This window comes from Strigops habroptila, chromosome 1, assembly GCF_004027225.2.
Source record: "Strigops habroptila isolate Jane chromosome 1, bStrHab1.2.pri, whole genome shotgun sequence".
Lineage (NCBI taxonomy): Eukaryota > Metazoa > Chordata > Aves > Psittaciformes > Psittacidae > Strigops > Strigops habroptila.
Window position 1 is genome coordinate 61,909,909 of NC_044277.2, and position 24,721 is coordinate 61,934,629.

Sequence of the window (24,721 nt, forward strand, 5' to 3'; positions counted from 1 at the left end):
TTCTGCAAATAACCTTTTATGCCAGATTCATTCTGTCTGTAAGTTATAAGGAATGGATAATATTACCTGGTTCTTAGAATTGTTAAAGACATGCATACTGGTCCTAAAATGAAATTAGGATTTGAGATTTTAAATTCAATCTAACCAGAGCTCCTTATCAGATTGCTCCTTTCCAGATATCTTTAACTGACTCTGCCTCAAACTTTGCTAACTCTTACATGTCAATAGCATTAACCATTACAGACCTCCTATTGAGATCAATAGGAACGGTTATTTAGATTACATCTTTTTTTTTTTTTTTTCCTAGATTGTGGCCTCAGTAGGTAGTATCAACTTTTCTTAAGCTATGTATTGCTTGCTTACCTACCCATTAGATTCACCTGTACTTCCAGGATGACGATGTTTTGGAATCTCTCTCGTCTTCATTTTGCAAGACAAAGATCAAAAAGTTATTTTAAAACCTCCTGGTTAGATAAAACTCAAGGTTGTATATAAATCTTTCTCTCCCTCTGCATTTACTATTTTTACACCCAGTATATCCGTAGCCCCAAACAGAGCAACACACATCAATCAACCATTGTTTTTTTATTCCACAACAGGCTGAATGACTTCAAGGATGCTGTAAAACATAGTTATGGACACTAACATGAAACAGAATTAAGCTGAAACGTAAAGCTCAAAAGATAAAGTCTTGCCTAGCCACACTCTTAGCCTCTTTCGTAGGAATTATATGGCCTACTATTCACCCCTTGCCTGTTATGTATTGATTTCCAGTGAAAACCACATATTATTGAAACACTATAATTGCTATGTTCCTGTCAGAGACGACTAGTTATTTAGTTTATAATTCCACTCTTGGTTTCATAAACTCACAATTAATCCCAGATGCAATCAGGTCAGTGTCAAACACCTTCCTGAATCACAGAACGAAATAATTACAAAATATTACTTGATATTATTGCAAAGACATTATTGCTTATTTGGGTTGGTTTCCATGCTGTGAGTGCCAAAACCAAAATGAAAGCTAGGTATCCCAAGTGCAATCATGACAAAATTAAAATAATTTTGTGGCTAACATCATTTGGTTACAGGATCAAAGCAAAAATATTACTGGATGCCAAAAGATCAAGTTCTTTTGTTGCAGCAGAACCATGAGTAATGAAAAACTGAATAAATGCATTAGTGCAACTATTTTGTATGGCCAGGATCTACTTTGCTAAAAACAATTTGCAGAAATTCCCAGCGCTCACAAATACTTGTTAATGAAAAGCTCACAAAATAGAGAAAGGGTCTTGTTTGTTTGTTTTTACAAACCTCAGTGAATACAAAGTTTCCTCACTTTTCCTGGCATCTTTCTATGGCTACAATCTGAAAGGAATAATCTTTATCAGAGACTTCCTTAAATTATCTTGCTTTAAATCGTAATGCAAACCACTTATGATAGTCTATAGTAGTTACAGGTTTTGTTTCTTTGTCCATTGAGAGAAAAGCTTATCATCTTAAAGCAAAGCTTTTCACGTTTGATAAATCATGGACTACTATACAATAATTCACTGTGCAACAAAGGAAATCACTACTACTTCAGGGAATCATGCCGTAACTGGATCCAAACCAGGCTTTATTTACAAATTTGTATGTTCTGCTACTATGGTGTCTGCTTTTTTGCAAAAATACTGAAAAAAAAAGCCAATTACACAATTTACATAGACGAGCACCTTGATCACTGCACCAGCTGGTACTCACCTTCTGCCTGGTTTTGCCCTTCCCTGTTCTTGCAGCACAGTTCTTTCCAGCAATTTGGACACAGCTGTAGAGGCACTCAGGGAAGAAAAGCAAGAGGGCATGAAGCACTTAGCAGGCACTGGTTAATGGCAAGGGAGAGCAGTGCTGTAAACTGACGTGTAAGCACATGCAAAGTCATGCACAGACCATGCATATAATTGCCACAGAATGGCAGAATGAGAAATGAAAGGTCTGGTGAGGTCAAAAAGAAAAACAAACTGTATCTTGCGTCATAACATTGTCCTACTCGCAATAAACATTCCTCTTGATAAGAAGAGGAAAGGTTTATTTTTAAAGTGGCAATGATGCATTAAGCAGATTGAGAGCATGGCATTACTTAGGTATATTAAGAAAGAAAGAACATACAGAAAGCAGTTACATGCTGCCAGTTCAACATGACAGCTGTACACGCACATAGTATCAGAGAGATCTGCACATCATGCATCACACCAGCTGGCCTCACCTCAAGCCACCCTTGCAGGCTCATGGCCAACAGAGACCAGCACTGGTTTTGTAGACAACCTCAGGATGACCTCTAAAATCAACACAATAAAAATTACTGAGTTTGTACAGTATATATCATAGAGTTTCAGTGTGTTATGGGTCACATAATCTTCCACTACTTGGCCTACATGGAGTAGCAGATAGATACTGAAGCAACTAAACTTCATTCCATTAAATGATTTTGCAGAAATCAATTCAACAAATCAAGGGTGTTTGGAATTATACATAAAAGCAATGTGAAGCAGCCGAACTTCTATCTTCTAGTGAACTGACAGATTTCACTTCTTTCCTTCCATCTTTCCCTAAACTAACATTTGAAGAATAATTTTTAGGATCTAACACTCAAAGCTTGGGAAGTCCAGAATTAAGACTGCGCAAGTGAGAGTAATGTACATCACCCATAAGGAGAACAGTTTGCTGTTCCAAACACCAGACTGTCCAGTGCTGGGAGTCTCCATGCTGACAGACATTATCCTAATTGTCCACAAAATCTGTTACGTCATCTTACAAAAAGTTCTTTGTCATGTATTTTCCTTGTTTGTAAAATAAGGATGCTACAGCTAAAGGATAAGGAAAAAACTTTTGGAAGAATTTTTGTCACTTGGTGTTATTCATCCTTTCACTTAGTGAGACAGAATCCTATGTTAAAGAAAAAAAGAAGTACAATAATAAATTAAAGGTACATCATACAAGCAAAGGTGGTCTCAAAATTAGTATTTTCCAGGCAACTTAAACTCTGTTTTTCCTTTGAGATCTTCTCTTTGCCACACCGAAATTATTTTAACACATTAGCTGTGTGCATACTCATAGATGAGGAACAAGCATTAAAAACTGTCAAAGTTATGAGGTAAAGAATTTATAACTAAATAAACAGCAGAAATTTTGCTGAAGAAAGAAAACCCTATTGCTTCTGAAACCGATCGTAGAACAAATCTAACTTCTTTCCCATACAAAAATATCAGGGCAAGTAATTTTGGAAGTCAAAAGAAATGAACTATAAAAAGGCAGCAGAATGCAAAATGACCGCACTACATGTGGGAATGTGGCTAGAAATCAAGTGCTCGCTGTTTTTTCAAGCACAAGAAGTAGGGACCATTAATGAAAGCTAGTAGGAGACAGGTTCAAAGAAATAAAAGGCAATGGTTTCTCACATAACAGGTGGAATTTTTCCGAATGCTTTTCTGCTATCAGCACCTAATTACCAGGAAAACGTAGACAAATTAGATTAAGTTCAAAGAAAAGCTATGAAAATAATTAGGAGAGACTAAACAAAAAGAAAATATGAAGAGAGAAATGCATGTACAGTGCGGGCTAAATGACAGCTAAGTTATGATTACATCTACAACAAATACTTAAACTGTGCAAACTCTACAGTGGTTCATTAGGAGAATCATTTAGAGAGATACAAGAAAGTATTACACAAATACAAAGGAAAAAGAAGTTATGAACATTGAAGTTAATATTAGGGAAAACTTTCATTGGTCTCTGAAATTGGAATTAATTGGCATAATAGTAATCAGATAAACACTAACATCTGCTTTAATTTGGGAATGATCCTGCACTGCAGTAGTCACCACTAGGGAATACAATAAGAGGAAGTTTCAAGGTATTTTGATCAGCTATTTTGGGGGAAGAAAAATTCCAACCAAGTTGATGATTTTTTTTTCAAGAAATCATCATTTTATTAAAAATTTTTATTGTCTTATTGACATTTCAGATTGCATTGCTCTAAGATTTATTTTTTTATTTAAATTTTGGTAAAGTATCTATAAAGTATATAGGAAACTCTATAAAGTAAGTAATTGTTTCAGTCCTTCCAAAAATTATCTTGGAAAATAGTAACTGTCCTCCAACCTCTACCCTAAACATGTTAAAATTCTAATTATCACTGTCATTTCCAGAATTCTTTCCAGATGTGCTCTTTTCCTGTCCCATGCCTGTCTTCAGGCACTTACCTTTCTGTTGCTGCCTATTCCTCCGAGCAGCAGCTGAGTGGGGTTTTGTCCCTTCTACCACAATCCGCTGTTCCACACAGGCACTCCACAAAGAAGTCCCTGCAGTCAGAAAGGCGTCCTTGCCTCTCCCTATTCAGTGTTATGTCAGCAGGAGACAACGAAACAGCTCTTCAAAGACAGCGCCTCACCCACAATTCTCTTATTTGGCATTTCTCCATGTTTATCTGTCAAAACCACTGAGATTGTGCCATCTCAGTGTCAAGCCTTAAGTCTTTGAAGCTTAATTACAGCTTTTTGAAGGCAGATGGGGGAGTAGAGAACCTTCCAAGCCTTCAAAATCCAACCAGAAGTTGAAAAAGTTTGCCACAAAAAGGCAAAAAGAAGTTAAAGGACCTAGTAAAGTTCTTTTGCCAGTCATATCCCAACTTCTTCAGGACTTAAAAAGCTCCTTCAAAGAAACTTTCAGCATCTGTGTCCCCACACACTCTGACCTAAACAGCACCCAGAATAATCTGAATCTGAACAGTACAAAAATGCAAAGAACTCAAAAAACGAGCATTGCTATTCAGTGTTACCCCAGGTCTTGGCAATTTAATGAAATAAAAAGGGATGCTTAAGAATTATCAGTTAGAAAAAGTAACTTTATAGACTGCAAATACTGAGTATGAAAAAATGAAAGAGAAATCCAGGACAAGAAATCCAGCAGCCTCTTTCCGTTGTTGCACATGGAAACTGCAAGATCTTGGGCCAAAGGTTCAGATCTGCCACTGAACTGTGTCACTGCTGATTACCTGCCACCTTTGTCTCTTCCTCCTTTGCTTCTGTGACACATCAGTTGTGCCGCTTTACTGTCCAAGTGTCCATATTGTTCCCAATAGAACACACGCTTTCTCACCCCTTTACCTTTTTCTCTGTTTTCTTTCCCACAGCAAAATTTAACAATCCTCTTTTCCATATCACTATCATGAAATTTTCCATGACAAAATGTTAAAACGGAATGCTTTTAAAGTAAATAAAGTGCTACACACCAAAAAGATGTCAGATCAACAGGTCACTGTGATAATTTTGCACAGATGTCACCATCTTCTCCTCCCTTCCCTCATTTGGAAGTTTTCCATTTTAGGCTTCAAGCTTGAGAGAACTGCATCTTCCCATGTGCTTGTACAAGCCACAGCAATCCAAGCTGTACTTAGCACAGTGAGAACAGCAGTGTATTGAGTTTGCGTGGCAAGCTGTTGGTAGCTGAGGTGGCTAAAGGGTGGCTTCTGTGAGAAACTGCCAGAAGCTTCCCCCATGCCAGCCGGATCCAAGACAGACCCACCACTGGCTAAGGCTGACCCCATCAGTGACAGTGTTAGTGCCTCTGGGATAACAGATTTAAAAAGGGGAGAAAAGAAACCCTGCACAACCATAGCTGGAATAGAGGAGTGAGAACATGTGTTGAGAAAGAGCCCTGCAGACACCCAGGTCAGTGCAGAAGGAGGGCAGGAGGTGCTCCAGGAGCTGGAGCAGAGATTCCCCTGCAGCCTGTGCTGCAGACCATGGTGAGGCAGGTTGTGCCCCTGCAGCCCATGGAGGTCCATGGGGAGCAGATCTCCATCTGCAGCCCCCCATGAAGGTCGATGGGGGAGCAGATCTCCACCTGCAGCCCCCCATGAAGGTCGATGGGGGAGCAGATCTCCACCTGCAGCCCCCCATGAAGGTCGATGGGGGAGCAGATCTCCACCTGCAGCCCATGAAGGACACTACACTAGAGCAGGGGTATTCCTGAAGGAGGCTGTTGACCCTGTGGGAAGCCCACGCTGGAGTAGGCTCCTGACAGGACCTGTGGCCCATGGAGAGAGAAGTCCACACTGGAGCAGGTTTGCAGCAGGACTTGTGACCCTGCCGGGGACCCACACTGGAACAATCTGTGCCTGAAGGATGCACCCTATGGAAGGGACCCACACTGGAGCAGTTCGTGAACTGCAGCCTGTGGGAAGGGCTCCCATTGGAAGAGTTCATGGAGGACTGTCTCCTGTGGGAGGGAACCCACACTGGAGCAGGGAAGAGCATGAGGAGGAAGGTGCAGCAAAGACAACATGTGATGAACTGACCACAACCCCCATTCCCTGTTCCCCTATGCCACTGGCAGGGAGGAGGTAGAGAATTTGGGAGTGAAGTTGAGCCCAAGAAGGGAGAGGCTGGGGGACAGTGTTTTAAGATTTGGTTTTATTTCTCACTATTCTACCCTGATCTGGTTGGTAATAAATTAATTTTTCCCCAGGTTGAGTCTGGTTTGACCATAACAGTAACTGGTGAGTGATCTCTCCCTGTCCTTATCTTGACCCCCGAGCTTTTTGTTATATTTTATCCCCTGTCCAGCTGAGGAGGGGAGTGACAGAGCAGGCTTTGGTGGGCACTTGCTTCCAGCCAGGGGCAACCTACCATAAGCAGCAAAAATAAGTATGTTGGAGCAAGCAGCAGTTAAAAGTGGAAGTAATTATTGTAATCCATGATCTAAACATAGACAAATTAAGTATTGAATGATGTGACTTCCAATTCTGGAAGTGACTTTCAAACCTGAGGAGATTCCACAGGAAACCTTATCTTAAGTTTACAAAGAAGCTTTCTCCTGTCATATACCACAAGAATCATTATGAGTATGTAGTTCTGAAATATGATAAAAAGCCTTTGCAGACCATACAGTCATTTAATTAGTACATGAAGTACCATTTTTTTCCAGTCTGAGAACCAAAATTGTGTGATACTATCATAATGGCAATAGTTCACCCGTGGGTCTGGGCTTATACCAGTATTATATGCATAGACTGCCTAATGTGTTTAGCTTCTACGAAGAATTTGTTAACAGTAAATCAACATTGTCGTTATTTAATAATATGGCTGAGTTCTATCTTGATGGGTGAAAACAGTCAATTCTGACTTTCAAATATCTTAATTTCAGAGGTCATTTTTTGGATGGGCAGCTTTAAGTAAAAAGCGCCTGAATCAAAGCAAACATAAAAGTCTAACATGACTTCTTTGGCAAGAGAAATGCACACTGACATTTCTTCTGTCATGCAAATGCATGCTGAACACACAGGATGAGAGAGAGTTGTGTTGTATCATGTTTACCACACGCTCGTGGATTCCTATTACAGGAATTCCACACTGTGGAAGAGCAGTACCCTAAAAAGTGGGTGAGAGCTTCCCCATGGAGGCATCTCAGTGGTGCAGTGACAATAGTGGCTAAAATGCACAAGGGATCAGCCAGCGGTATAGGACAGAGGAAGGCCATAGTTAGGCTGAGGCATGCCCCTTCTTGGGCAGGCAGCACCTTCTATCACTGCAGTCTGGCTGGGTCCCAGCCTAAGCAAGTGGCACTTCTGAAATACAGCGTGCTTAAGTTGCTGTGATTTGTCCTGTTAACACATCAGAGAAAGGGTTAATCCCTGCCAAATGCAAATAAGATGGTCCTGCATCCAAAACATCCTGATTGTGTACTCAGATCACATGCAACAGGAAACTGTACACACCAGGTATTTGGTGTGCGCACAACTACTCTTCACCACCTCACAAGCAGCAAAAGGGGCTGAGAAAATGCAATTCTCTAGATACTTGGGTTGGCAGAAGAGGGGCTACTCCTTCTGCCTGCCTCTTACCACAGAAATAAAATGAGTAGCATGTCTCTAGCAAAACCTCTCTAGGAGTGGCCCAAGTCTAGCTAGTGCTTCACTCATCACTTCTAAGGGAATGACCTGTTGCGACCTCTACCTGCCAGGAGGAGGTGGAGAGGACACTACTGCTCCAGAGGGGGAGTGTGGTTTCCTGGGAGATGCTGGAGCACAGGTCAGGGGCAACTTTTGCATTTCAATGTCACCATGCTCCCAGGCTTAACAGCAGCTTTGCTGGATAGGGCTCAGATGCTTGGCCCTTTGCAGGACCAAATCCATAGTGACTTAAAATTGAAATCAGGGTTACCAATAACTAAATGGAAATAGTGTTGTTTCCCAGAACACAGCAGATCTTTCACAATGTACTGGGGTGCATGTTTTTCGTCTCCACTGAGCTATGAACAATAGGCAACTCTCTGCTTTTATTAAAAACTTTGAGGGATTATTATTTTAGTTAAGCCTTTAAGAATTCGTACCTATCTGGAAAGGGCAGATTGTGTAATGAACTTCCTGTTTTCATCATAGCTGGATACTGCCTTTTGCTGTTGCCTGTTATTACCCAGTTAATATGAACTGCCTATAGTTTATTTTTAGCTCACTTGAGCCCATTGTAAGGTCTGCTCAAGAACTTAAATTTCCAACCAGAAAATGTAATTACTGCATCTAACGCTGAGTTTAGGAATATATTCTTAAGTCCTTTTAAACAGCCAAGACATAAAGTGAAAATAGATAATGAATAGTGGTTGAATGCAAGTAATCTGTTCAACTCAAAAATTACCTTTTATTTTCAAATTATACCCTTAATTTCTAAAATAAGTACTTAGTTGACAAAGAAGTCATGCTCCATTCATTTAATTACCAACTAAAACAGGGAGATGAATAAATATTTGCCAAATGAACAGGGGAGTATTTTCATTTGAGGAAAAACATGTAATTATCTAAATGTCTTGAGACCACAGAATAAAAAACTTCAGTCTTCTGTGTCAGATACAATTTTTTTCATTATATAAAATCATATTTAGCACAAGTGAAAAGTACTTAAGACTGAAATGAAACTGGATGTAAACTCTGGAAAAGACACTATTTACAAGTCTTTCAACCTCTTACAGAAAAGAACATAATAATAATAATAAAATCACATGTAATCACAGGATAATTCAAGCAAGAAGTCACCTAGTCCAATGTCCTGCTTAAAGCAGGATGAGCCTTGCAGTTTCTCAGGGTTTCATTCAATCTGGCCTCAAAATCCTCCAAGGATGGAGAGTGTACAACTTCCTCTGGATAACCTCTTCTGGTATCCAAGTCTCCTCATGCAAAAATGTTTCTCCTCACACCTAGCGTGAACCTCTCTTGTTTCAACTTCTGCTCATTGCCTACTGTTCTCCCACCTTGTGCCACTGAGAAGTGCCAGGCCCCATCCTCTTGACGAGCTTGTCACAGGTAGGTGAATGTGCGATTAGGACTCCCCACTACAGTCCCCTCCTGAAGCTGAACAAGCCCTGCTTCCTCAGGCTTCCTCAGCTGGGCAAGTGCTCCAGATGATGTGACCCTCCACTAAACTCATGCCAGTTTACCGCTATTTTTCTTGTTTTCAAGCACCCAAAACCGAACACAGTATCCAAATGTGATTCAGTGCTAAGTAAATGGGGATAAGCACCTTTCTCCACCTACTGACTGCACTCCTGTTGCTACAGCCCTGGATGCTCTTGGCCTCCCCTGCTGGATCCTGCCCAACCTGATGGCCATGACCCTTCCAGGTCCCTTCCACAGAGCTGCTCACTCTGTCCCCAGCCTGTGCTCCTCCATGGGGACCCTCCTTCCCAGGTGCAGGGTTTGGCATTCGTCCCTGCCAAATTACTATTAACTTCATTACAATGGATAATTCCATGAATTATTCTTAAGCAGGAGCTTAACATTTTCCTCCTTTCTGTTTCACTCTACTATTGTGGGCTCATTTTACTACAATTTAGCTTAAAGAGGTTAATTAAATAATTCAGGATACATTTAAAATCTGATTAGATTTAAAAGAGAGATAAAGAAGTCTGTCTTGTTTTCCATGCAGAATTTCTTTTACCCTGTCTTCCACTTGCCATATATATTTTTACATTTGCTGTTGTAACTACTTTGGCTTTGACAGACCCATAAGAATTTACAGATGCTGTACACTAAAAAAATCAACTTTTTGTCTCAAGTCTGACAAACCATGAATCACAGTACTTTCTACGTACATTTTCAACAATTTCAATAGGAAACCTTATTTATGACAATCCTTAAATTATTTACCTTAAGCCACTTGGATATTAATAGTAATAAGTAAATTTTATATCAGTAAATAGTAATAATAGTAATAGAATAAATTTTCTGCACTCTGCAGAAAAAGTGACCAGTAGTTAGAAATAGGATGTTGAAAAGGATTAATAGGTACGTGAGGAATGCAAGTTTGACAAGTTAATTAATAGTAGTTTCAATTAGTTTCAATGAATCGCATGTATCAGTGAATCTTCAGAAAATTTTTGTTTTGTTGTAAAAATAATTGATTTCTGGCCAACTGCTGCCTGTAAAATTTCAGAGAGCATTGCAGTTTTCAAAAGAAAAGATGCTATAAGTTACAAAACTGGGTACATAGTATATGCCCTAGAAAAGGATATGTTTTTCTGTCCTTTCAAGGAGACTGTGTGTGCAATCCCTAATGGCCACATTAATACTTTGTTTAAACTTTTTAAAAGGAAATGCAAAAGCTTCAGGACTGAAGTATCAAAGCTAGCTATCACAGGCTGTTGAACAAAGGAAACATATTTTCACTCCTAAAGCTTTGATTTTTGTGCTACATGTCACTGACATTGTGATTTTTTTTAACTGTTTATTGCCTTCTACTTAAAAAAATCACCTTGATGATTAAAAAAAATTCAAGAACCCTTGTCATTATAAACCTTTCAAGACAATTTTCAGTGAAAGCTACTTGTGCTTGGTTTGAGTATATATTCAACATTAGGTCTGCTTCCCCTCTCTCCTTCTCTTTATCTCTCCCTCAAAATCAATCTGACAACAAAGACTTCATCGTGAGGAATTACATAGCAGGCACTTGGGTCAGTTAAAACATTCATAGTCCCCACATACAATAAAACGCACCTATGGTGGGTTGACCTTGGCTGGCTGTCAGAAGCCCACCTAGCCACTCTCTTACTCCCCTTCCTCATCTGGGCAGGAGGAGAATAAGGACAGGGAGATCACTCATCAGTTACTGTCACAGGTAAAACAGACTCACTTGGGGAAAACCAATGTACTGAAATTAAGAATAGAATGGGATGCTGAGAGACAAAGACAAAAGTAAACACACCTTGTCTCATCCCTCTCTTCATCCCAGGCTTACCTTCAATCCTTCATCGCCAACTCCTCTTCTTCCTTCTCCCTGAGCAGTGTAGGGGACAGGAAATAGGGGCTGAAGTCAATCCACAACAGCTCCTCTCTGCCATTCCTTCCTCCTCACTCCTGATCCAGCCTGCGTCCTCTTCATGGGCTGCAGTCCTTCATGAACTGCTCCAGTCTGGGCCCTTTGCTGTAGTTCCTTCAGGGTAAGGCTGCTGCTGAAAGGCCAAATGGGTGGAAAAGCAGGTGGTGGGATAAACTGCTTCACCCTTTGAGACAGATAAGGGCTCCAGCCTGATGCTGTCTGATGGCTGGTGTGGGGAGAACACACAAAGACATTATGGGAAGGCAGCCTAAATACACTGAGATTATCTACTCTGTATTAGCCAATGAGTCACAGCAGCAGCTCCAGCTGCAGCTCACCCACTGAGCTGCAGTGCGGATATCAGCTTGACCGTGGTTCTCCATGGGCTGTCAGGGGACAACCTGCATCAGCATGGTCTTCTCCAGGAATTGCAGGGGAGTCTCTGCTGAGGCCCTGGAGCACCTCCTGATGCTCTCTACTTGGGGCTGACAGGGCTGTTCCTTTCAAGTTTTCCCTCCCTCCCAAGTTTCCCCAGGCAGCATTTTGCCCTTTCTTACCCAAGCTTTCCCAGAGCCACCACCATCTTGGCTGTTGGGGCTCAGCCATGCCCTCCATTGGATCTGGCTGGAACCATTTGTGTCTGGCATGGGGGAGCCCTGGCCTCTCCTCACAAAGGCTCCTGAAACCCCACACTGCCAGTGCCCAGGCACCCTCACCAACACAGCATTGCTCAGACTGAACCCAACTCTTCATTACTTTGAGCCCTGCGTTGTCTAGGGTGCCTGACACATCCTGATGGTTCGGCATCATAGGGTCATTCAAAAGGGTCTTTTTTTCGGTCTAGCCTAGCCCACTTCTGGATGGAAATCTAGAACCACAAAGACATCAATGGTTTTAACATGCCTGTCCTCACTTGTTACAGCCAGAAACATTAGACACCCTAGAGTTCTTCCACTGCCTCAGATCCACATACCCATTCCCACACAGCAGCAGACACCTGCTCATCCACCTTGGTTATTGTCCTGTAAGAACAAGCTAGGCACATGGATATCATACGGTTGAAGCTAGAATTTGTCTATCATGCTAGCAAGTCTTTTTTAGAAGTCCTGCCATGGGATATTTAATGTCAAGAAGTAATATGAATTCTAAGTTTCCACCTCACTGTTTATGTTATAATCATGAATATTAACATTTAGGCCTGGATTGGTCTCAGTTAAATCAGTGCAAATCCAGAGGATCTACACTGGCTTTATTAGTGCTAGTTCATAGTCACAAAAGTATACCTATAATAGATATATAATAGATATACAATAGATGTATAGTAGATAATACAGTAACTATAATACTGATTTCATGTCCTTTAAGCCATAGTGCACTGCTGGTCCATTCAAATTCCTACCAAGCAAAACATTTAAGAAAATCCCACTAACATATTTGAAAAATACAAGAAACACTTTAACTGCAAGCAACTGACGTAAGAAAAAGTGAGTTTTGCATTGTCAGCACTGCCTATTGAAATCAATGAAATGAAAATGAGGAGTGAGGAAACATTTTCACTTAACCTTCTAAAGCAGTTTATGCCAGTGAGATCATTTAGGACAGAGGATAACTTGCCATGAGAGGTCATATCACTTCAGTGTTGTATTTTCAGGATGAGGAGCCAAGAAACTAAGGAGAACTGTGTGGACGCCTACCCAAGTCCTTCTGCAACAGTGCAGAGGGAATGCCAGGTCAATAAAAAATAATTTTCCTTCTATTTTCTGATGTATAATCTGCTATGCCCAAATACACCACCATGTTTCATTAGCCAAAGAAAATACATAACACACTGGAATAGAATACAATAATTGAACAGCTTTAGATGTTCAGTAAATTGACAACTATGCACCACAATTCTGGTACGTCAAATTCCAAACTCCATAAAATTGCAATATTTATCTCCAAAACCGTAACTGTCTAAACATTTACATCAAGTTTCTTCCATAGAACACACATTGAAAGTTTAGAAATGTTGACTGAATCATTTCCTGTGACTCAGTGATTTGCTATTGCATCTGTGTAGAACACCAGGAGAGCTGTTTTTAGCTTGACAATTTTACAATTCAATGGAATGTTAATGGCCTCTTAAATTTCATATAAAACAGCTTATTATCACGTTCTTAATCTCTTATCAGATATTATCTAGACTAAAAAAAAAATCAAGGGCAGATTATAACCATGGAGAGAAGAAGTAAGAAAATTCTCCCATGCAACTGATCTCAAATTAAAGATTAACAAGATTGTGTGCCAGCTATTTCCTGTGATTGATCAGATATCTAGAGAATCATTACTGTGTTCCCCCATCATATGTTGGGCAGCATACATGACGAGAAGGGGTGGTATGCTGCTGGAGTTAAAAGTTGTGAATCTGCTCCTAGTATCAGCCAAAAGCAGTTTATTATGCTCTGGAATTATCCTTGGAGCAGTTATAGATGTACAGGCGGTTGCAGCCATCTCTTCAAAGGGTCTACATTATGCTGAAATCTAACCAATCTAAAGTTGATTTGAAATGTGGCAAATCCCACATCTGTCCCTAAATCCCTTGGGATATTTCTTGTGGCTTTACAGTATGGATCCTTTACTTTTTTAACAAGTTTCACATCCCCTACTGACATATCCGGTAATCATAGAAATGAAAAAAATTGGTGCGTGTCTGTATAAAACTCTTACGAAAAGAGTGAAACTGAATACCCACACTGTGCTGGCACATGGACAGAGTAAACAAGCTGGAAAGAGAAAGAAAGAGCGAGAGACCCTTCTCCTCACCCTTCCTTTTCAACCCTTCTACTTACTTTAGGTTTTATTTAAAACATTTAGGTTTTAAATAAGTTTTAAAAATAAGTTAAAAAATATTGACTTGATTCCTTTTCATTTACACTTCTCCATTAACACCTTCATAAAGATACTCAGTTTTTAGAACATGTCTGTTTGGTTTAGGAGAAGCTCTTACCATGTGATTGCTTAAAGCAGATAGAACAAACCGCATGGCTTTTGTTGAGTCTGCATTTTAGAGCAAATATGTTTGAAGCACAGCCTACTGAGAAGAACAGCTTTTCACAGGAAACAGAAGAAACTACTGTGCGCTCGAGACAAATGGGATTTTCCCCAGGCAAGAAAGTTGTAATAAACATCTCAATACAAAATTAGTTAAGAAATATGAAAGGTTGTGGGTTGATCTTTGCTTTTACAAAGACAAAGGAAGAAAATGTCTACACTGAAAGACCTACAAATTCCTCTAGAGAAGATTTCAGATATAAATAAAAAGATTTAAATGAATGCTCTGATATACGCCTGCAAACCAGCCAATATGACAAGAATGTGTAAGAAACAGCAGAAATGTGGATACCATTCATTCTCTATCATGCCACACTGACAGATTAAAGCAGTGTAACTGCTGTAACAGACCACATTCCCAATCCCCCTTTTTTTCTCATGTTCCTCATTTTCCATGTGCACCTCACAATACCGTTTCCCATTCTTCCTCTCTGATTACTGTTCTGCATCACCCCATCTCTGTCCCCCTGTTCCCTGGTACCAGGGCCTTTGACTCTGCAGGTCACACCTTCACCGCCCCCAAGTCACAGTGCTCTAGCTCCTTCCCTGTTAGTGGGTCTGTCTGCCCCACGTTCCTTCTCACTGCCAGCTGTTTTGGTGTCGACTGAAAGTTTTCATGTACTGGTAATTATAAATAACAACAATTTAAAAGACAAAAAAAGCCAGAGACTAGTCCCATCCAAAGACCAAGCATAGTTATGAGTTGGCATATAGAGGGAAAAGGACCCTGAAATAGCTGTATGAAAGTCATATGCAAAAGGCTACCCAAGGGCCAGCAGTAAGGGTACCTAGCAAAAGGTCTGAGCTGGCTGCAAAGATAGGTGATTCTGAAATACGTTTTTTCAATTTCTGCTTTCTTAGTGCCAAAATAGAAAGAACTACTCCCCAGTAGATGTTCTAAAGTCTAAATGTAGGATCACTGAATCACTAATGCTTGTACCACTAAAAAGGGGTCTAGTTGTTGTTAGATTTTGTTATCACTTGAGGAATACAATTTTTAAAAGAACAGTACATATGAAGTCTAATGCTCCAAAATTTAAACCCTATGTTTTCCCAAGGTTCTATTGCAGAGAAAATGATCTTCAGTGGTGAATAAAAGTCTACAGCCACTGGTGAAAGGGACAGGTTTTTGTTCTGGTCAACAGAGTGGTGAAATTATGAGTCATTCAAGTCAATTTGTTCACCAAGAACAAGAAATCAGACTTACGAAATTATGTGACTTTACTTTTCCTAGTGGGCTCTGAACCACATAAAATTCTCTCTGGCCTTAATTAATTTGTCTGAATTTAGGAGAATGTTCCTATATTTAGCTGGTTGTGTATAACCCTCATGGGACTGAAGCTAAAATTGTTGGTTGATACTTGACCTGCCTTTCCCTATTAGTCACTGCTTCTAAAGACCACTGTAATTATGGCCCATCTCTTTCTGCTCTAATCTGAATGTCCAGAGGAACAACTGCACCAAATAAAGCAGTGAAGTTTACTCCACATTCTAAATCTGAGTCCCATATGGCTGATACTATTTTGTTGCTGTAGCTATTTTTTCTTTAGTTGAAGATCTCACTAGAGATTAAATGATTCATGTGAAAAAAAAAAATTAATTACAGAAGACATGGAATATACCTAATGAAATAAGACAAGACCAACATCTAGGTCACAAAATTCAGCAAAGTTCAGAAAAATTTAGGCATGTGAAGAGCTAAAAACACAGCTTACCTATCAGTTCCTCATTTGAGAGAGAAAAAAAAGGCATTTACAAAAATTAGTAAGGAAAACTCTTTAATTTTAATTGGAAAAATTATTTTAAATGGCATAAAGCCACAGCATGGGTAGACAAAAACAATAAGTGGTTCCCTGCAGTTCCCTGCAGAAAATATGAAGTCTGTCTTCCCTTTACTTCTTCTCCTGCTCCTCTTTGTCTATGCCCCAGCTCCTATCTTCCTTCTCCCCTGCTCAAAGCTGCATAATCCACTGTCATGTTTTATGCCTGTAGCATCAGTCTCTTCTGTGACTTGATTTGACAGACTGAAATTTCAGAAAACTACCCACAACATAAATGGCATAAATGGTCTGCCATTTAAGTTAGTTAAATCAGTTTCTGGAGAGAAGCAATTCCCAAAGAAAACACACAGTACATGATGGGAAAAGAAAGGTAGAGGATCTCATAATTTCAGTAGCGGTGAGCTGGCATGTCTGCTCATTCTATCTCATTTGACCATTCCCTAAAATGATACCATTGAAGAGAGTATGTCTGTGTCTCTGTCCCACACATTTCACACCCGGTGTAGACCCACATCTGACCTTGGAGACGTGGTAGCTATCCTGGAATTCACCAGAAGTAGCTTATTTACTGAGGAATCATATTTCCTCCTACAGCTTCAAAGCACTCCATTCTGCTTTTCTGAGTGCTTTGGTTTTTACTACCCATGTCTCCGTAATTCAGCAGAGCTGTTTTTAATGACAAGGATGGGAAACCTTCTGCCTAGGGTTCAGAAGCTCTTTTTCTGGTTTTAGAGTAGCAAGAACCACCTGCACTCAGATGATCTCAAAACAACACCCCTCCAAAGAAGCCTCTGCCCAATGTTCATCCTGGCTTCACGATAGAGCAGACACACAAATTCTGCAGCTCCTTCTCGGCTCAGAAAGGGTTCTACACTCAGCTCCATGTTTGCAAAAGAGATCTGGAAAAAATGTTCTTTGTCTGAACGTTATTGTTCCTTGGGGGTGGCAGAGCATGCCCCTTTCTGCAAGAGAGAATAGACTCCAAGGCCCCCCATGGCACACAGCAGCTCCCAGGGAATCTGTGATAGGCCAATACCCCCCATATGCCTCTAAACTATCCACAATCCCCGACAGCCACCATGTCAAATGACAATAGTTCAGAATCCCCAAAAGAGTTTCAGTCTTCTGACAATGAATTGAGAACTTTATTACAATAAGAAGACCAGAATTCCCCTTAAGAAGGCACTCCCAAAGTAAGGTCCACCAAGCCAGGCTAAACGCTCTAAGGCTGGCCTGCAAAAGTCTATTAAAATGCTGTTTTCAACAGTGTCGCTTTTAAAGGTTTGATGAAACAGCTCAGTGGCGGTACCAGAGAAAGAATGAAGCTAACATGCATCCATCAGTCATAAACCTTGGGAATTATTACCTTAAACCACTTTTCCCCCCAACCTCCTACTCATGGCAGAGTTTTTCAGCTCCCTTCTGCCAGGCGAGCCTTTACAGACTCAAAGCTAAAGCATGAATGTACCCTCATCAGGGTTCCCCTTCTCCGCTGAGGCTCTGGGTCTTCTGAAGAGCAGCAAGTTCCAGAGCCGCACCAATGCTCAGCCTGATGGCCAGTCTGCCAACATGGACATCCCTGCCTAGAGGAAATTTCTGCCTTTTCAGTTCTTTTGGGTATCAAACACCACAGAGGTGGACATCCTTCAAGAGACCTTTTGCTAGGGTTCCAGCATGACTAACCTTAACCTTCACAACACACCACAGTTCAGTAAAGTTTACATACTTCAGTCGATGGCAGTGACATACGGTCTATGTCTAGTGATAGTGATGTCAGCAGGTATTGCCCAACATTTTCCCTACTTAGTTTTATTGCATCTAGATTGCATGATTTCATCTTGTGTAACATTTCCATGGGTAAGGAAGAGAACGATGGATTTTTGACACCTACAAGCCTCCTATCATTTACATTAGGCCACTTGAAATGAAAGTGGTGGTGTTCCAAGCTGCTGACTATGCAGCATGCCTGACTAGAAGATTGTCCTTGAACCAAGAGGAGCTCACACCAGCCAATGTTGCTACAAATGCCTGTCCTGCTCTCTCTTACCAGTCTGCTCCCTCATGGAGGGAGTAATCAGGATGTTGTACGCTCAAAACCATGCTGTGGTTTCCATAGTGCCTGGAGCATTACAGACCTAAGAAACTTCTCTTAATCATGGCTATTCCTTCCAAGTGTCGAAAGAGAAGAGATGCCTTTCTAAGATCCATTCATTGTGGGTTTAAGATGGAAGAAGTCTTTCTACAAATTTAGATCAGCCGGTAGTTGTGACACACGTAGGTCACAGAAACATTGTGCCATTCAGCAGCTAGTGCTCAAACTTGAGAGCACATCTCAGAGGTGGTATTACTCTAACCTCTGCTCTCGGCCTAGCCTTCACTGATGGTCAAGCCCAAAAACTACTCCCATAAAGGGAGTATTCTTGTATTTCTTTCTACTACATCCTGCTGTGTATTCTACCCATTTCTCGTATTGCAACCACTGTGGGGACTCTTTACATATTTGATTCATCCATTAAACGAAATAATGTGATTATGGAATTACCAATGCTGAGTGAGATGACTGACTGGACATATAGGATCTTTCATGTTCACTTTGGGTATTTATTGAGATGGAGATGCTGTAGGTTGTAGTTTTTGTGCAGCAGCTAGCATCAAACTTGGATGTACTTTTGACGCCTGTCTTGTGGTTTTACCAATTCTACAATACGTGTCATTAACATCCTTCAAAAACCTAACTTTGTAAAACTCTTTCCTGGATGGAGATAGGAGAAGGTACCACCTTCTAATGTCTCCTTGATCACTACAAACACTTAAATCTGACCATGAACGTATCTTCAGGTATCTTCCGTTCAGAAACAAAACAAAGCAAAGCTGCTCCTGGAGTTAGTATTAGAACAAGTTTTGCTGCTTCTCTAAGAATTATTGTCATACCCCAGACATGCTCTCTACTACGTTTCCTCGCACAAATTTTGCCCAAGTAGTCCTAAAATATGATTAGGAACACACTAGAAACTTATCTATTTGAGAAACCTGGGGACAAATCACATATTGAGAAGTTAAATCATTGACTATGTTTTGAAATGTCAAAAAGTCTTTTTTTTTTTTCAAACAGATTTTTAGTTTCCTATCCTTTTCCTGTCCTTGGCACTACTGTTTTCACCTTTCTGCCTTTTCCTGTACACACCAGGATGAATGGCATTTCTTTGAGGACACAGGAAGGAAAACTGTCAGCAAGAAGCAAAACCAATGTGAAGTACTGGCCCTATATTCTGTGAATTATCAATGCTTTCAAAGAATGTCTAATTGTTGAAAACTACTCCATCAGAGATCCTGAACACCCTTAGAACAGCTTCCTTCCCTAGCACAGTGTAAAAGTCCCGTAAATACTACTTTGGGAACTTTGCCATGTATGTATGTTTCTTCCCTTCCCAGACCCATCATCACAAATCAAAACTACATCTGCTGGTAGCTCCTCATTCCCTCAAAATCCCCTTCAATTTGCACAGAGCATGACACTATAAACTCCATCCATACCTAGCCATATTAATCTCATCATCATACTATTTGTATTTTTACCTCACCTGCTAAATACATACAGTTTCTTCATCGTTTTATTGTTTTCTTCCTTTATAATCTCTCATTTATGGCTGAGGAGTTAATTTAAATATGTGATATAAAGACAGCAATAGTCTTCGTTGTGCTAATACATTTCATGCAGGAATTTCCTTTGAAGCAAGATGTTGTGATTCAAAATAGTCTCTCTACTGAAATGCTTCTGAAATCCCCTTCTGCCCTTGATGAGATATAATCTTTTCAGCTAGCATTATGCAGTGTATATATATATATATATAATCATGATGGTTTTGAAATGTATTCTGAAAAGCAAAAGATTACATGTATTAATGAATCCAATAGTATACAGAAATAACAAAAATCAGCTGTAAACTACAGTCATGCTAAAGTACACTATCCTCCTAGTCATGAGTCTTGATGTGCCAAGCCACTCCATTTGCTGATGCTAAACAAGTAAACCTACAATCACATTTAAGCAGACATGAAGTTTTTCTTTTCAGAATACTCGTGTTGCCCGCAGGCTTCTGTACAGATGTTGCAATAAGTCTGCTGGATATTAAAACTAGTTTAAGTTGTAAAATACTTTTCACTTTCTTTTCTGACTATCTCTTTGCAAACTTCAGGCCAGAAATAAAACCAATGCACAGTCAACAAAGGATTAAGACACCTTTTGTACTCTGCAGCCAGGGTAAACACAGATATCTGTCCTATTTATTCTAGTACATTTATTATGAGCAATCTACACTATTAAAAAAATATATATATATAGACTTAACATTTTAAATTATTTTTACCTATCTAAAGCAACATTACTGAAAAACCACATAAACACTTCCCTATACAACTTTTTAAAGGCTTGTTTTTTCCTAGCCATGTAACAATTTCAGTAAAGGGTGTGATGTTTTTAGCAAAACTTTCAGGTGAAAACAGACCTCCTAGCACAGAGATACTAATCTGGATATTAAAATCCATTATATTGCCACAGCCTATAGCTAAAAGACAAAATTGTACTATTAATAATTATTATGTTTGGAGAAGGGAAAGTTGTATTTTTTTTCCCATACCAATATAAATTGAAGCAGTAGCACTCTGAGTAAGAACAAGCTTTTCTGCATACATGTATCCTCTTTCAGATCTAGTTGTGTGGGTTGAAGTTGCTCCTCATAACCCATTAGTTGCAGGTTACTGCTTGCAGAGCCCTGCTAACAAAAGGGACTGCATTCACCCTCCCACATTCCCACTAGTCCAGTCTGAAAGGCTATCAGATGTTTTAATCAAGCCTTCTAGTTGGGCCTGTAGTGGATAAAGTAAGCACACACTTCCATTACAAGATTTACCAGGGTGATACTCTCCAGCAGCAACATTAGTAATGAAGAGATGATATTTTAACATCCCAACCAGACCAGGTCAAGCAGCTGCCACCACAGCCCAAAGCAACTATGACTATTATTCAGAGCAGCCCTGCAGAGAAGGACTTGGGGGTGTTGGTTGACGAGAAGCTTAACATGAGCGGGCAGTGTGCGCTTGCAGCCCAGAAAGCCAACCAAATGCTGGGCTGCATCAAAAGAAGCGTGACCAGCAGGTCAAAGGAGGTGATCCTGCCCCTCTACTCTGCTCTTGTGAGACCTCACTTGGAGTACTGCGTACAGTTCTGGTCTCCTCAACATAAAAAGGACATGGAGCTGTTGGAGCGAGTCCAGAGGAGGCCAGGAGGATGATAAGAGGACTGGAGCACCTCCCGTATGAAGACAGGCTGAGAGAGTTGGGGCTGTTCAGCCTGGAGAAGAGAAGGCTGCGTGGAGACCTCAGAGCAGCCTTCCAGTATCTGAAGGGGGTCTATAAGGATGCTGAGGAGGGACTCTTCCTTAGGGACTGTAGTGGTAGGACAAGGGGTAATGGGTTCAAACTTAAACAGGGAAAGTTTAGATTAGATATAAGGAAGAAGTTCTTTACTGTGAGGGTGGTGAAGCACTGGAATGGGTTGCCCAGGGAGGCTGTGAATGCTCCATCCCTGGCGGTGCTCAAGGCCAGGTTGGACAGAGCCTTGGGTGACATGGTTTAGTGCGAGGTGTCCTGCCCATGGCAGGGGGGTTGGAACTAGATGATCTTAAGGTCCTTTCCAACCCTTACTATTCTGTGATTCTATGATTCTATGAAAAGAAAACAATGCCTGTTGGGATGCGGTATTTAGCCCTGATGAGCCTCCAAGGCATCCACTCCATGGTGAACTACTGAGGTTTGAAGATATTGTTTGATTACCTTATATCTACATACTGCCCCAAGGACAGAGACTCCCTTGCCATTAACATACAGATACATACAAATCAGTATTTGCTTCACTGATGGAAATCTGGCTCCTGACTCCAACAGGTGTATGTTGTTATTCTGTCTTCTTCGAAAAACTGATATACACGCTTACATTCTATGCTAATGATCTGAAAAATAAGAGAGCATCAGTGAAGGCTTGGGTATTTTGGTCCATTATTCTGCACTTGCTTTACAGTACTCCAATATGAAAGCAACGTCATATGCGAACAGGTAAGAAATCATTAAGTTACATCAGAGATGAACCTAAAGCCAAAACTACCATCATCTTTGTTTTACAAGGTTCTCATAAACTATTTAGCAAAATTTCTTCTCCAGTCAAATGTACAGCCCTTTAGTTTGATTTGAAACATTAGTAACCCATATGATGTCATTTAAATTCTTTGCTGCGTGTCCACGCAAATACAAAATCACTAACACTAAAGTGTTAGCTTGAGAAGTAGAAAAGTTCACTAAGTGACATTTATAAAAAAATAAGTTGCTCTGATATACCAGTTACGTATCTTTGTCATTGTGTTTTTAACATAACGATTCTTCCCCTAGTTCCATAATAATATGGCACTCCTTACTGTTGATGGCCAATCTTAGGTACAGTTTTTAAAGCATTCTAGAGTATACTGAGGTGCTCCATTGCAAGGCCTAATACTTTTGAGTTAAAAGAGATACTTTTTATCAAAGCCTGTAGCAACAGGACAAGGCCTGTAGCAACAGGACAAGGCCTGTTGCGACAGGACAAGGGGCAACACCTTTAAACTGAAACTAGGTAGATTTAGAGTGAACATAAAAAATAAATGTTTTCCAATGAGGGTGGTGAGAGGTTGCCCAAGTTGTGGATGCTCCATCCCTGACAGTGCTCAAGGCCAGGTTGGATGGGGCTTTGAGCAACTTGGTCTAGCTGAAGTTATCCCTGCCTATGGCAGGAGGATTGGACTAGATGGTCTTTAAAGGTCCCTTCCAACTCAAACTGCTCCACGGTTCTGCGATTCCATGATTCTGTGAAAATTGTTGACTTTGTCCAGAACATAAAGGTCGTCTTGCACTGATCTGCTGAGGAAGAAGCCAAATATTTTAATTTTTTTAAGTGTCAATCCCAATAATGAATGCACCATTGTAACCAAAACTTCTTTGATAGTACTGGTATGGGTACTGAGTCACAGATGTAGGTCATGCTTTGAATATTTCCCTTGAGCTAATGGTCAATGGTACTCAACGAACCTCAGGTCACTCCTTAGCTCAAAATCATCAGCTGGAAAGGTGCACTTAGGATTGCAGAGAGGACTGAATCTGTTCCTTGAGACTGAGGTCCCAAACCCTCATCTTCATCCAAAATTTAGATGTGCTCATAAGAAACAAGAAAAAGTCATCATTGTACAGCTTAGGTCTACAGTGTCATGGGAATGCACAAAATAGATAATATAGTCACTCTACACACTATACTTAAAAATCTCCAGTTAATAACTGTATGGAATTACAATAGTAAATAAATACACAGGCTGCTAAGCTTTAACAATTACATGGGGTTGAAGGTCAACAATTTTCCAATGCTATTGGAATAGCAAATATATAAAAATAGATCTGGCTTCCTGATAAAACAATTCTGTATTTATAAAATTAGCACTGCATTGAAATATCCTTCTTTCCACAACATCATAAATGTAGTTACCATTCTAGTCAGGCATGTCAAAAGGACTTTCTGATGATTCCTCCAAATTCCTCCCTTCTCCTTCTAGTGTTTCGTTTTCCATGTTCTACATTAAGCTGTGATAAAATGTGTGTATGTGCCACCCTTAGTTATCAAAACATGAGACATTAACTGATGGAAGGCTGCTACTCCCCAGAGCGCTGTTTTTCAGAAATTAGCAGCAGGTATCTCAGAGACTGTCTTCATCCAAACTAAAAGGATTCTTCAAACTCTTTAAACTTTTCCCACGCTGTTAAGGGTGGAATTAAAGACATTTTGTCATTAGACTAATGCATGCATATCCTCAGGAAAAAAAGGACTTGCCTCAATCTAAAACTCTTCTACTGCCATTATTAATGCTACTACATGGTACTGATTTTCTCCTTTTAATTGGTTATTTGGTGAATTGAAACAATGATTTCTAGTGGTTGAATATACTCCATACACGATCATACAGAAGTCTACAGACTAGTGTCATATTACACAGTAGAGATATAGATTTCTGTTGAAGAAATTCAGTTTCAAACAAATGTCTTTGATTATTGGCACAGAGAGTTATTTGTTCACTATTTCCTGTTCCTTTTTTCCAAAGCTTTACTTAATTATACTTTAGTAACATCCTTAAAAAGTTCACTTTTACTTCGAAAAGTAGCTCCATGGAAAAATAAATTAGCTTCTTACTAGCTCTATTTTATTACATTTCAAATCCAGAACCATAACTTTTTATTCCAGCATATGGGCATCACAGCAAACAATAAACACATTACCGTAGCATAATGAATTACCGTTCAGCATCTGAGCAACAGTAACTGACCCCATGAGTGCTTTTACCAAAATCAGACCCATTATTTTCAATGCTGATGAGTATGCACATTAGTTCTCCTCAGAGCCAACCACAAAGTAATTGTGCTTTTCCAAAAAAA

At 40.1% G+C, this 24,721-nt stretch overlaps 1 long non-coding RNA gene across 1 annotated transcript; it reads right to left on the reverse strand.

Annotated features, from left to right (window-relative positions):
* Window positions 1–327: 327 nt before the first annotated feature.
* Window positions 328–2,317, reverse strand: LOC115608222. The gene is made up of 3 exons (XR_003991484.1): window positions 2,246–2,317; window positions 1,744–1,807; window positions 328–420 (listed from the first exon to the last, which is right to left on the reverse strand). It is a non-coding gene; the product is annotated as an uncharacterized LOC115608222 (long non-coding RNA).
* Between the last annotated feature and the right edge of the window lie 22,404 nt (window positions 2,318–24,721).